This window comes from Anomaloglossus baeobatrachus, unplaced genomic scaffold, assembly GCF_048569485.1.
Source record: "Anomaloglossus baeobatrachus isolate aAnoBae1 unplaced genomic scaffold, aAnoBae1.hap1 Scaffold_2359, whole genome shotgun sequence".
Lineage (NCBI taxonomy): Eukaryota > Metazoa > Chordata > Amphibia > Anura > Aromobatidae > Anomaloglossus > Anomaloglossus baeobatrachus.
The window spans coordinates 189,799-203,878 of record NW_027442028.1 but is presented as its reverse complement, the minus strand read 5'-3'; the positions used below and the strand labels follow the sequence as shown (position 1 = coordinate 203,878).

At 40.1% G+C, this 14,080-nt stretch overlaps 1 pseudogene; it reads left to right on the top strand.

Moving 5' to 3' along the window:
- Window positions 1-3,341: 3,341 nt before the first annotated feature.
- On the top strand, window positions 3,342-14,080 carry LOC142261655 (uncharacterized; annotated as a pseudogene).

Genomic DNA, 14,080 nt, shown 5'->3' with positions numbered 1-14,080 from the left:
CTGAATTTCAATTATTTTCTATAGGAACACTCGATTTGATACAAGAGTAACTTGGTTTAAGCACTCACACCTGGAATGAATTATGCTCGTAATCCAAGATTTCATTATACACTGATGAGCAAAAGGGTAACAATGTTTGAATGTGTGACTTTCAGGCTCCATATCTCACCATCCACTACATATTTGAGAATGAGACTACCATCATTTTATAGATAATCATCTTGGCTATCTCATACATAAATTTGACTTACAACTATTTAGCATATGATTAGTTATGCAGATTTGTCAGGTGACTATTTTTACTGTTTTGCTCCTGGTGTTTGAAAAATCTTTTTTTTCCTGTATACTACATATGACAATCTCTTCTCATATTCACTAACAGCTCAGTGTGTTATTAGGTTAATTCCCAAGCGATAGATCACTGGTTTGAATCGACTGGCAGCCATGAAAATTTCCCTCCAAAAAAAATAATTTAATTTCAGTTCATCAAGACCAGTCTATTGGCCAAGAAAATTGCTAGACTGCAAAAGCCAAGAGGTGGAGGTCCAGGAAAAAATATCGGAGTCAACAAGTCGGCTCATCACAAGGTCTACCAGTTCTGGTGCGACAAACACGTTAGTGGAGGTGGTTCATATGTTTCGTAATAGTCAGATCACAGACGTTCATGCAAGTACCGTGCGACGCACATTACATAAGTCTGGAATGGTGGCCCAAAAAAAGGTGAAGAAGTCTCTACTTCAATATCATCGTAAGAAATGTTACCTTGAGCTTGCAAAACAGTACGAAAGTGGACATTAGAAAATTGGAAACTGGTGATTTCGAGTGATGAAATAAAAGTCAATAGACTAAGCTCTAATGGGAGCAAATGAGTCTGGAAGAAACAAGGGAACAATGGGGTAATGGATGGAGAAATTGAGGGAACTATCAAGTTTAGTGGAGGAAGCCTGATGATATGGGGTTGTTTCACAGCCAAAGGCAGGGCATACTTGATCGGGGTCAATGGTGATCTCAATGTTGAGCTATATATTATTTCAAGTTACTTCATACACTACAATACTATGGGTATAAAGGACGACAGTGTTGCAGCAGGACAACAACCCAGAGCATAATTTGAGATTGGTGAAGAAATGGTTCAATGACAATAAAGTAGATGTGCTGGATTCACCCACACAGTCCCCAATCCTCAACCCAATTGAACACTTGTGGGTAGAGTTGAAGAAAAAGCTATATACAAACCCAAAAGAGTAGGCCAGTATGAACAAACATTGGGACAGTGTAGAAGAGACCTGGGATCAGATTTCGGTGGAGACATGTTTGAATCTGATCCAGAACATGCAGAGAAGGATTCAGGCCATTGTTGAAAGCCAAAACGTGGAGTTACAAAACCCTAACAAATTAATAAAAATTAGATTTTTAGGAGCAAAACAGAAAAATGCAGTGACATGAGAAGAATCTGCATCACTAATCATATGCTAAATAGTCACAAGTCACATTCATGTATGAGATAGCCAAGATGATTGTTTATAAAATGATGATAGTCTCAACTTCAAAACAGTAGTGGATGGGGAGATATGGAGCCTGAAAGTAAAAGGTTAAAAACATTTTTACTTTTTTGCTCATCAGTGTCTAAAAATGTGAAATGTTCAATGCACATGGAATATTGCTTTTTATTGGCTTTTTAGAAAACAGACGTCTATTAGTAACTGTATATATTATAATTCTAATGTAACTTCTAACATGCTTTGCCTTTCTTGTTTTCTTACTTGCCTTTACTTTGTCTCTTTTGTGTTTTCTTCTACACTTTGTCATCTACAGGTGCATCTCAATAAATTAGAATATCATCAATAACTTAATTTATTTCAGTAATTCAATACAAAAAGTGAAAACACATTATATAGAGTCATTACACACAGAGGGATCTATTTCAAGTGTTCATTTCTGTTAATGTTGATGATTATGGCTTACAGCCAATGAAAACCCAAAAGTCATTATCTAAGAAAATTAGAATATTATCTAAGACCAACTGAAAAAATGTCTGTTTTTACAGTAAATCTACTCAATACTTGTTCGGGGATCCTTTTGCATGAATTGCAGCATCAATGCGGCGTGGCATGGAGGCGATCAGACTGTGGCACTGCTGAGGTGTTATGGAACTTAGCCCAGGTTGCTTTGACAGCAGCCTTCAGCTCATCTGCATTGTTAGGTCTGGTGTCTCACATCTTCCTCTTGACAATACCTCATAGATTTTCTCTGAGGTTTAGGTCAGGAGAGTTTGCTGACCAATCAATCACAGGGATACTGTGGTTATTAAACCAGGTATTGGTACTTTTGGCAGTGTGGACGGGTGCCAAATCCTGCTGGAAAATTAAGTTTCCATCTCCAAAAAGCTTGTCGGCAGAGGGAAGCATGAAGTGCTCTAAAATTCCCTGGTAGACGGTTGCGCTGACTTTGGTCTTGATAAAACACAGTGGATCTACACCAGAAGATGACATGGCTCCCCAAACCATCACTGATTGTGTAAACTCACATTAGGCTTCAAAAGCTTGGATTGTGGCCTCTCCACTCTTCCTCCAGACTCTGGGTCCTTGATTTCCAAATGAAATGCAAAATTTACTTTCATCTGAAAACAACACCTTGGACCACTGAGCAACAGTCCAGCTCTTTTTCTCCTTGGCCCAGGTAAGACACTTCTGGCATTGTCTATTAGTCATGAGTAGGGCTGATCGGATCCAGATTGTAAAACTCCGGATCCGAGCAGATTCAAAGATTTTCGGGTGCACAATCCGGAACTGGGGAAAACAATTGAAAGATAAAAGAAAAACAGAAATAAAACAGCGTTTCATACTTACCGAGACTCTGTGTCATGGTGGCACACTGCTTCCGGGTCGCGCATTCACTTTCTGTACTGTGCATCTATACACACAGCTTTCCATGTTTTCCCCACCCACCGGTCGTCTTCTCGTCTGTGATTGGTTGTAGGCAGACCGCGCCCCCAGTTGAACATCGCAGCACAGCCGCGCACACTTCTGACAGGAGAGTGCATGTGTTTCTAGGTACATGCACACTCATGTTCAGAACACGGCAGGCTGTGCCGGCTGATGTCATGTCAGACTTGTACGAGTTTGACAGTGCATCACTGGCATAGCCACACACTTTTGACTGGAACATGCATGTGTTTGTGAAACACATTCACGTTCACCATACTGACCTGCAGACACTTGCACTGCTTTCCCCGCCCACCGACCGTCCTGTCGCCTGTGATTGGTTGCAGTCAGCTGACACTCGTTGTTGAGGCACAACTAACTGCAACCAATAATACGCGCTGGTGGGTGGGCAAAAAAATGAATATTGAATTGGCTTTGGTAGGGAAAAGCGTGACCCAGGAGGAGTTTGCTGCCATGACACAGACTCCGGTGAGTATACCGCACTTGTTCCTGACCCCCTATCCCTTCCACCACCGTTTTTAATCTCAGGATTCTGGTCCCCATAGACTTATTTGGGAACCGGAATACGGAGCGGATCCGGATTTTTTTTCCAATTCGGCAGGGATCCGCCGATCCCGGATTTTGGTGGTTTCGATCAGCCCTAGTCATGATTGGCTTGTCACAAGGAATCCGCAGTTGTAGCCCATGTCCTGGGTACATCTATGTGTGGTGGCTCTTGAAGCACTGACTCCAGCAGCAGTCCACTCCTTGTGAATCTCACGCAAATTTTTGAATGGCCTTTCCTTAATAATCCTATCACGGCTACAGTTCTCTGTTGCTTGTGCACTTTTTTCTACTACAATTTTTACTATCACTAAACCATCCATTAATATGCTTGGATATAGCACTCTGTGACCAGCCAGCTTCAGTAGCAATGACCTTTTGTGCCTTACCCTCCTTATGGAGTGTGTCAATTACTGCCTTCCAGACATCTGTCAAGTCAATAGTGTTACCCATGATTTCCCTACTGAACCAGATTAAGGGATCATTTTGAATGCTTAGGAAGCCTTTGCAGGTGTTTTGTGATAATTATTCTAATTTTCTGAGATAATGACTTTTGTGGTTTCATTGGCTGTAAGCCATAATCATCAACATTAACAGAAATACACAATTGTAATATATCACCGTGTTTGTAATGACTATATAAATGTTTCACTTTTTCTATTGAATTACTGAAATTAATTAACTTTTTGATGATATTCTAAGTTATTGAGGTGCACCTGTATATGGCTTCTCCCTGTGTGAATTTTTCTTAATGCTCAACAAAGTATAATTTTAAAATAAGACATCTCTAAAACTTCTAGGTATGATAATGGCTTCCACCCGTGTGATTTATGGGATGTTCAAAAAGATTGCATTTTTAATGTAATAGAAATATATATCCAAAAAACTCCAGCGGAAAAATACAGAGACAGACAGAGATGATTTTCTTAAAATATTCTTGCAAAGCAAATTTTATTAGATAATTCTATTAAAAATAGATCCACACATGGGGCAAAAAATGGTATGTTGGATAGGGTAGTAGTCTCGGACTACGCGTTTCGGCGTATGTTCGCCTTCTACATGGTCCCTTATTTTTAATGTAAAATATTTCCCACATTCTATCATGAAAAAGACTTCTCTGTGTGAGTTCTCTGGTGTCCAACAAGACGTGATTTTTGGATAAAACATTTCCCACATTCAGAACAGGAATATGGCTAAATTAGACATGGCCACCATGAATTTCTAGGATACAGTAAAAAAAAAAAACCACAACACAGAGAAATTTTTTTAATAGATATAAAACAAAAAAACATTTAGAGACTCCATCTTTATTATAAAACAATCCTTTGTCCGACGTAATCCAGAAGGGTAGCATTGTGAACTCTGCTTCATCACTGTGCACAGACAGTGTCTATACAGAGTGAGAAGCAAAGAGCCATATCAGCTCTACTACATCGCTCTGTACAGAGCAAGAAGCAGGCTTACAGTGAGGGTATGATTACACTTACGTGTCGCATTGCATCACCCTGCATGGACTGATCTCAGGACAGGAGCGCCTCAGCTGCATGGAAATAGACGCAGCTGACCCGCTCCTGTGGGAAGATTGTGCGCCGTGATGTGACATGACACTTGCACAGTGACAATCGAAGGTCATTTACCATCCAGGACCTTTGATGACGGCATAGTCATGTGACCAGTCTGTAGCCAATGCGGTAATACAACATTCACACGTGACTGGTCACCTGGGTATGACGTCACCGAAGGTCCTTTAGTCATTCTGGTTACTGAGAGGGCACAGTGATGATTGACTCGGAAACAGAAGCGCCGGGAGTCTGCAGGATGCGTCGCGGGACCTGAAAGTATGATCATAATGTTTTTTAAAATGTGCTTTGTTTTTTTTACAGTCCCTGGACCCGATCTGTAACACGAACATCCCAGAAAGCTTGTGATCGGGCTCGTGTTCACGATCATTATGTGATCGGTACGATCCCCGATCTTTACAGTTCAGATCGCCCATCCCTACTGCTGATCTTATACACAGGCTGCTGATTAGAAAATTCTGCACCACATTACAAAATGCATTCCAAGCTCTTTCTTCTGTTTCATTCATTGATGTGATAAAATTTGGGTCTCTCATAAGTGTTCTTATTTGACGTCCATCAAATATTCCAGCCTTTTTCTTCTCTTCACTAAGACCAGGAAAAGTTGAACATATATAGTTAAAGCATTCTCCACTGTGATTGAAAGCTTTGACGAACTGCTTCATCACAAGTTTTATGTGCAAGGGAGGAAAGACACTGTTCTTCCTATCCACTAGAGGATCATGGATGACATTCTTATCGCCAGATGCCAAACTCTGTCGCTGAGGCCATTCAGTTTTCACCCAATGCTCTGCTGTAGCTCTACTGTCCCAGTAGCACAGAAAACAAGGGTGTTTTGTGTACCCTCCTTGCAGACCCAAAAGAAAGTTAAACATTTTCAAATCAATACAAATTAACCACCCATGAACATTATATTGTAACCTCTCTAGAACAATTTTGATGTTTTTATATTCTTCTTTAAGTTTTACAGAATGACCTATTGGTACAGAGCCTTACTTATTTCCATTGTGTAACAGAACACATTTTAAACTTCTTTTGGAACTATCAATAAAAAGCCTCCAATCCTTTGAATCATATGCTGGAAGTCCCATAAAGAGAAGTAGCCCTTCAACATCAATACAATAGACAAGCTGGCCATCTGAATGGAAGTACTTACGCAGTTCTGCTTCCCTGTTACGATAAAATGAAACACTTGTTCCGGGTTTCAACATCCGATTCTTTTGTAGTCTTGAAGCCAATAGTTCAGCAGACTCTTTTGCTAGATAAAGATCTCTAACCAGATCATTCAAAGCAGATTGAGTAAACAGAATTGGGTTGTCACAATCTTCATCACATGGCTGAAAAATATCTGGACTGTCTTCTTCATCAGTATAAAAATGTAAGGAGAGATGTGTGTCAACATTTTCTGGAAGCGCAGTATATTTTGGAACAGGTATGTATTCACTATAGGCAACTGGTTGAATAGCTGAAACGATACTCGGGTATTGCAAATCTTGCTTGTTTTTCTTATTGAAACTTTTACATCGACAAGGCAGAAATAGCAGTCTTCTAAATGATTGCTTGATTCTCTCCAAACCATAGGAACTCCAAACTGAAGTTTAGCATTCTTTCCTTGAAGACCATGATCTCAAACTCTCAATACAGGTTTTGCACACTTTGTGAGGAGCCCAATAATTGTCTTGGTCTCCAAGTTTTACTTTGAAGTATGCAAAATACACCCTCTTAACAAAGTCAGTAATGTTGCACCTGTGAGTCTTCACAGTAAAGTTTCTACAGATGTAACAAAAAATATTTGGATCATTTGAGCACTGTCTTCTGCGAGATGTAGAGGCCATTGTTAGATCATCAAAACATCCTGCAGAGAAATACAAGATAAAGGTTGTTAGCTACCTGAGTTGTTCATTGAATTTCTGTCCCCCCCCCACACACCTTAGGTATTGATTCACAAACAAAAAACAGAAAAACAGCAGGATAAAAACAATAAATATCAAATTTCAATAAATAAAACAGTACCTGCACACGACTGTTGTGTACGTTGAAAACTGTTTGTTTACTTTCTTATCATAACAAATGGGAATTATGCATGTTCAAAGAAAACAAAGATATTCTCACATTTATTGGGAGACTAAATGAAAACTAAATTTACCTTAGTGAACCGTATAAACCGGCACTTTTGATACACTACTTATATTTTTCATGGAATTCATGAAAATGGGATATATACCTATAGCGCAAACACGTGATGTGATAGAGAAATTATAAGATCAGATTTGAATTCAGCACCCTCAAATTAGTCTAAAACTGTTCTTAAAGTCCATGCCAAATTTTTTTTATTTTTTTTTGTATACCAGTGTAATGGATAGATACAGTGCCTACAATTAGTATTCAACCCCCTGCAGATTTAGCAGGTTGTGAGACTGTGACCGGGGTAATCTATGACGGCCGGTACGTCTCGCCCCGGTTGCGCTCACTCCATGTATAGAAAGCAACTCCACTCCAGGGTTAATGTTTTCCCTGCAGGCTGAAAGGAGGGTTAAAAGGAAACATGAACATGGGCGTGGGGCCCTAGTGTGAGGGAGTGAACACAACTCCCTGAGTTTCTGCCAGGGGAACACATGTGTATTGTTTTTGGACTTTTGGTTTGTGCAATAAACCGTGTGCTGTGACCATTGGTGCCTGGATCCCGTGTCTTCTGCCGTGCAGCCGACCACGCTACCTCACAAGGTTTACACATTCGGAATTAACTTGGCATTGTGACATTTGGACTGTAGAAAAGCCTGGAAGTGTGAAATGCACTGCAGCAAAAAAGAATGTTATTTCTTTTTTTTTTTTAAATTGTGAAAAGTTTATTCAGAGGGTCATTTATTATTCAACCCCTCAAACCACCAGAATTCTGTTTGGTTCCCCTAAAGTATTAAGAAGTATTTCAGGCACAAAGAACAATGAGCTTCACATGCTTGGATTAATTATCTCTTTTTCCAGCCTTTTCTGACTAATTAAGACCCTCCCCAAACTTGTGAACAGCACTCATACATGGTCAACATGGGAAAGACAAAGGAGCATTCCAAGGCCATCAGAGACAAGATCGTGGAGGGTCACAAGGCTGGCAAGGGGTACAAAACCCTTTCCAAGGAGTTGGGCCTACCTGTCTCCACTGTTGGGAGCTTCATCCGGAAGTGGAAGGCTTATGGAACTACTGTTAGCCTTCCACGGCCTGGACAGCCTTTGAAAGTTTCCTCCCGTGCCGAGGCCAGGCTTGTCCGAAGAGTCAAGGCTAACCCAAGGACAACAAGGAAGGAGCTTCGGGAAGATCTCATGGCAGTGGGGATATTGGTTTCAGTCAATACCATAAGTAACGTACTCCACCGCAATGGTCTCCGTTCCAGACGAGCCCGTAAGGTACGTTTACTTTCAAAGTGTCATGTCAAGGCTATGTCTACAGTTTGCTCATGATCACTTGGAGGACTTTGAGACAGACTGGTTCAAGGTTCTCTGGTCTGATGAGACCAAGATCGAGATCTTTGGTGCCAACCACACACGTGACGTTTGGAGACTGGATGGCACTGCATACGACCCCAAAAATACCATCCCTACAGTCATGCATGGTGGTGGCAGCATCATGCTGTGGGGCTGTTTCTCAGCCAAGGGGCCTGGCCATCTGGTCCGCATCCATGGGAAGATGGATAGCACGGCCTACCTGGAGATTTTGGCCAAGAACCTCCGCTCCTCCATCAAGGATCTTAAGATGGGTCATCATTTCATCTTCCAACAAGACAACGACCCAAAGCACACAGCCAAGAAAACCAAGGCCTGGTTCAAGAGGGAAAAAATTAAGGTGTTGCAGTGGCCTAGTCAGTCTCCTGACCTTAACCCAATTGAAAACTTGTGGAAGGAGCTCAAGATTAAAGTCCACATGAGACACCCAAAGAACCTAGATAACTTGGAGAAGATCTGCATGGAGGAGTGGGCCAAGATAACTCCAGAGACCTGTGCCGGCCTGATCAGGTCTTATAAAAGACGATTGTTAGCTGTAATTGCAAACAAGGGTTATTCCACAAAATATTAAACCTATGGGTTGAATAATAATTGACCCACACTTTTATGTTGAAAATGTATTAAAATTTAACTGAGCAACATAACTTGTTGGTTTGTAAGATTTATGCATCTGTTCATAAATCCTGCTCTTGTTTGAAGTTTGTAGGCTCTAACTTATTTGCATCTTATCAAACCTGCTAAATCTGCAGGGGGTTGAATACTACTTGTAGGCACTGTAGATAGATAGATAGATAGATAGATAGAGGGATAGATAGATGGATAGATAGATAGCGTGATAGATAGATAGGGGAATAGATAGATAGATAGATAATGGATAGATAGAGGGATAGATAATGGATAGATAGATAATGGATACATAGATGGATAGATAGACAGATAGGTAGATGGATAGAGAGATAGACAGATAGATGGATAGATAGATAGATAATGCATAGATAGAGGGATAGAGAGAGATAGATAATGGATAGATAGAGAGATAGAGAGAGAGATAATGGATAGAGGGATAAAGAGGTAGATAGATGGATAAATATATAGAGGTATAGATAGATGGATAGATAGATTGATAGATAAAGGGATAGATAGATAGATGAATAGATAGAGGGATAGAGATAAATAGATAATGGATACATAGAGGGATAGAGATAGATAGATGATAGATAGAGGGATAGAGATAGATAGATGGATAGATAGAGGGATAGATATAGAAAGATAGATAATGGATAGATAGATAGAAAGATAGATAATGGATAGATAGATAGATAAAAAAGGATAGATGGATAGATAGATAGAGAGGCAGACCGATGTGAAACACATATATAATGTCCCACCTCCCTGCATATTCTAAGCTGGCACTCTTTAGTGATTTTCATGTGTCACTAAAGGGTGCCTAGCCTTGTATTTAGCCCAAAAAATAAATAATTAAAAAAAAAAAGCGATGTGGGGTTCCCCCCATTTTTGATAGCCAGCTAGGGTAAAGCAGATGGCTGCAGCCTGTAGACCACAGCTGGCAGCTTTACCTTGGTTGGGGATCCAATTTGGAGGGGCCCCAGGCTCTTTTTTATAATTATTTATAAATAAAAAAATAAATAAAAAAAATAAATGGGGTTCCCCCAAATTGGTTCACCAGCCAAGGTAAAGCGGACAGCTGTGGTTCTGGTATTCTCAGGGTGGGAAGGTCCATAATTATTGGCCCTTCCCGGCCTAAAAATAGCTGGCCGCACCCACCCCAGAAATGGAGCATCCATTAGATGCGCCAATTCTGGTGCTTCGCCCCAGCTCATCCCGTTACCCTGATGCAGTGGCAAACGGGGTAATAAATGGGGTTGATACCAGATGTGTAATGTCACCTGACATCAAGCCCAGCAGTTGGTGATATCATGGTGTCTATGAGATACCTGACATCACCAACTGTCAGTAATAAAAGTAAAAAAAAAAATAGACGACAAAAAAAAATATTTTAAAAAAACACTCCCCAAAACATTCCCTCTTTCACCAATTTATTGTAAAGAAAAAAAATCTCCTTTAATCCATTTTGGAAGTCGCACGACGACTCTGGACCTTCTAGAATATGGGGGGCATGCTCAGGGAACATGTCCCCCATTTTCTAAGAGTGCAGACCCTCCATGTGAGGAGTGTGGGTGCAAATAATCTGCACCTACCCTCCCCGGGTCACAGCAGCAGAGTAAGTGCATTCAGCGCAGCTCCACAGCCATTCTCATGGAACAGAGGAAGCTGAGCTGACAGCCGCGCTCTGCACATGAGCATAGCGTTCGTTGTGAAGGAGGAGAGACGCCTGGGATAAGCGCTGCAAAAAGGTAAAAACAGCGGGAGTCACGGGGGTGGTGACTTTGCTGGACCCGGGGAGTAGTTTTCTGTCGCCTGTGTCATGGCACATGCGACAGAAATCAGAGGAAGAGGGGGAATGCGGGTGGCGCGTTAGTGTGCGTCCTATCATCTTGCAAGAATCGGGAGGGGGCAGAAATGCAGTGAGGCACCTTCTATAGCCTGTGCCCATACTGTTTCTGCCTTTTCCCATCCATTTCAGCCTCTTCCTCAATCACCACAGTTCACCGACGGGTCCAACATAAAATTATTCTGGTTTCCCATAGACTTGCATTGGGGGCTGAATATTCGCGATACTCGAATAGCTGCGAGGTATTCGTCGGATATTCGGCGAAGCGAATAATAGAGTATTCGATCATCCCTAGTTACTAAGTTCCCTATCGCTGCTGTATTGGTACTCTTTGGATGTTCAAAATATAAAATTAATTACAACAATCCATAAACGTTCGAGAAAAGTTGATGATATAAGATGTGTTTTTTCACTACTCCTCCCTGATCAGTCGCGCAGCAGCAGGAACTACAGAATGGAGCGGATACAGGTGAATTGTCACATAGGAGCTAATATTTTTTTTTATTACATGTGGCTTTAACTATTTTATTTTCGCCTTCAAAAAAAAATCTCTTTGAAATTGTCTATGTTGTGGATCAATGTCACAAGGAGATTTTTGCAGGCATCATCAACTGTCATGGCGGCATCAGGATCTGTAGAAACTACACATTCTGGCACTTTGCCTGTTAACTTCTTTGATGTCTGTGATCAACAAACTGAGTCTATTTATTCTAGCAAGGTTATTCTCTCCTGGGCTGCTTGTTAATGTCTTTGATCACATGCTATAGGGGAGTCAGTGTCATTCGCTTCTCTCCTGTATATGCCATTAATGCCAGCTATAGTTTACCTATACAGGTGTGATGAAGTGTTGTGATACAAACTAACTGGTGGTTGTTATGCAGTATTTCTGTGAGCAGTTTTGGTGTTACCTTTTGCTGTCTTTTTGTTGCTGCCTTCCTGCTCTTGCTTTTCTCCTTAGTCTCTCACTCTTTATTTCTGTGCGTTTGCAGTGTGTCTGAATTTTGGTTTTCCCATCTGTTTTAATCTGTGTTTCAATTATACTCTTCCCCTTCCTTCCCTTGGGGGATAACAGATTAGATCTGGTCAGGAGAATAGTAAGGCACAAGACTCTGGCATCTCCTCCTTCAGGGGGTAATCCACAGGTTAGGGATAACCTAGGGTCTTCTAGCATGAGGGACAGTATAGGAGCCCTCTGTCCCTTGTCCCTGCAGTCACATTGTGACAATCACTCAGATTATTTATTGTAGCACATTTCAGAGAACTGGTACTACTGGAGAGATAACTTGGATACAGGAATGGGGGGTCTCAATTAAGAAAGATGTAACTATTAGATCTCAAAATTGGAAAACAGATTCAGAATATTTTTTTTTCCCTAATTTAATTTCTACTATTATGGTTTTAAAAAATGTACTTTCAAAATAATATCATTAAATAATAACATTGTGTTTATTTTTATCAGATGACTGTATTGGGAGTTCAGCTGGACCTCTAATATCTTTAGAATTTAAAACAGATGATCAAAGTATCACACATGATACATATGAAGAGCATGCTGCTGTCCCAGATATACCTCCAGTCCTTCCTAGGAAAGATCTATCATCAGAACTTTTCAAACAAGTCCAGAATTCCGATCATCAAAAAACTCATACAGGGGAGAAACCATTTTCATGCTCAGAATGCAGTAAATGTTTTACTCAGAAATCAGATCTTGTTATACATTACAGAATTCACACAGGGGAGAAGCCATATTTGTGTTCAAAATGTGGGAAATATTATTCAGAAATCAGATCTTTTAAAACATCAAAAAACTCATACAGGGAAGAAGCCATTTTCAAGCACAGAAGGTGAAAAATGTTTTACTTGGAGAATAACCCTTGCTAACCATCAAAAAATGAACTCTAGTAAGAGTCCATTTTCATGCTCAGAGTGTGGGAAATGTTTTATTAAGAGATCACATATTGTTAAACATCAGAAAATTCACACAGGGGAAAAGCCATTTTCATGTTCAGAATGTAGGAAATGTTTTATCCACAAATCACATCTTGTTACACATCAGAAAAATCACACAGGGGAGAAGTCATTTTCATGTTCAGAGTGTGGAAAATGTTTTATTCAAAAATCAGAATTTTTTTGTCATCAAAGATCTCACACAGGGGAGAAGCCATTTTCATGTTTAGAATGTGGGAAATGTTTTATTCAGAGATCACATCTTGTTATACATCAGAAAATTCACACAGGGGAGAAACCATTTTCATGTTCAGAATGTGGGAAATGTTTTATCCAGAAATCACATCTTATTACACATCAGAAAAATTACACAGGGGAAAAGCCATTTTCATGCTCAGAATGTGGGAAATGTTTTATTCAGAAATCAGAACTTCTCACACATAAGAAAAATCACACAGGGAAGAAGTAATTTTCATGTTCAGAATGTGGGAAATGTTTTATCCACAAATCACATCTTGTTATACATCAGAAAAATCACAGGGGAGAAGCCATTTTCATGTTCAGAATGTGGGAAATGTTTTAGTCAGAAATCAGAACTTGTTTGGCATCAAAGATCTCACACAGGGGAGAAGCCATTTTCATGTTCAGAATGTGGGAAATGTTTTATCCAGAAATCACATCTTCTCACACATAAGAAAAATCACACAGGGAAGAAGTAATTTTCATGTTCAGAATGTGGGAAATGTTTTATCCACAAATCACATCTTGTTATACATCAGAAAAATTACACAGGGGAGAAGCCATTTTCATGTTCAGAGTGTGGGAAATGTTTTATCCAAAAATCACATCTTGTTACAAATCAGAAAAATCACACAGAGGAGAAGCCATTTTCATGTTCAGAGTGTGCAAAATGTTTTATTCAGAAATCACATCTTGTTACACATCAGAAAAATCACACATGGGAAAAGCCATTTTCATGTTCTGAGTGTGGAAAAAGTTTTCTTCAGAAATCAGACCTTGTTAGACATCAGAAAATTCACATAGGGGAGAAGCCATTTTCATGTTCAGAGTGTGGGAAATGTTTTTTTCAGAAATGA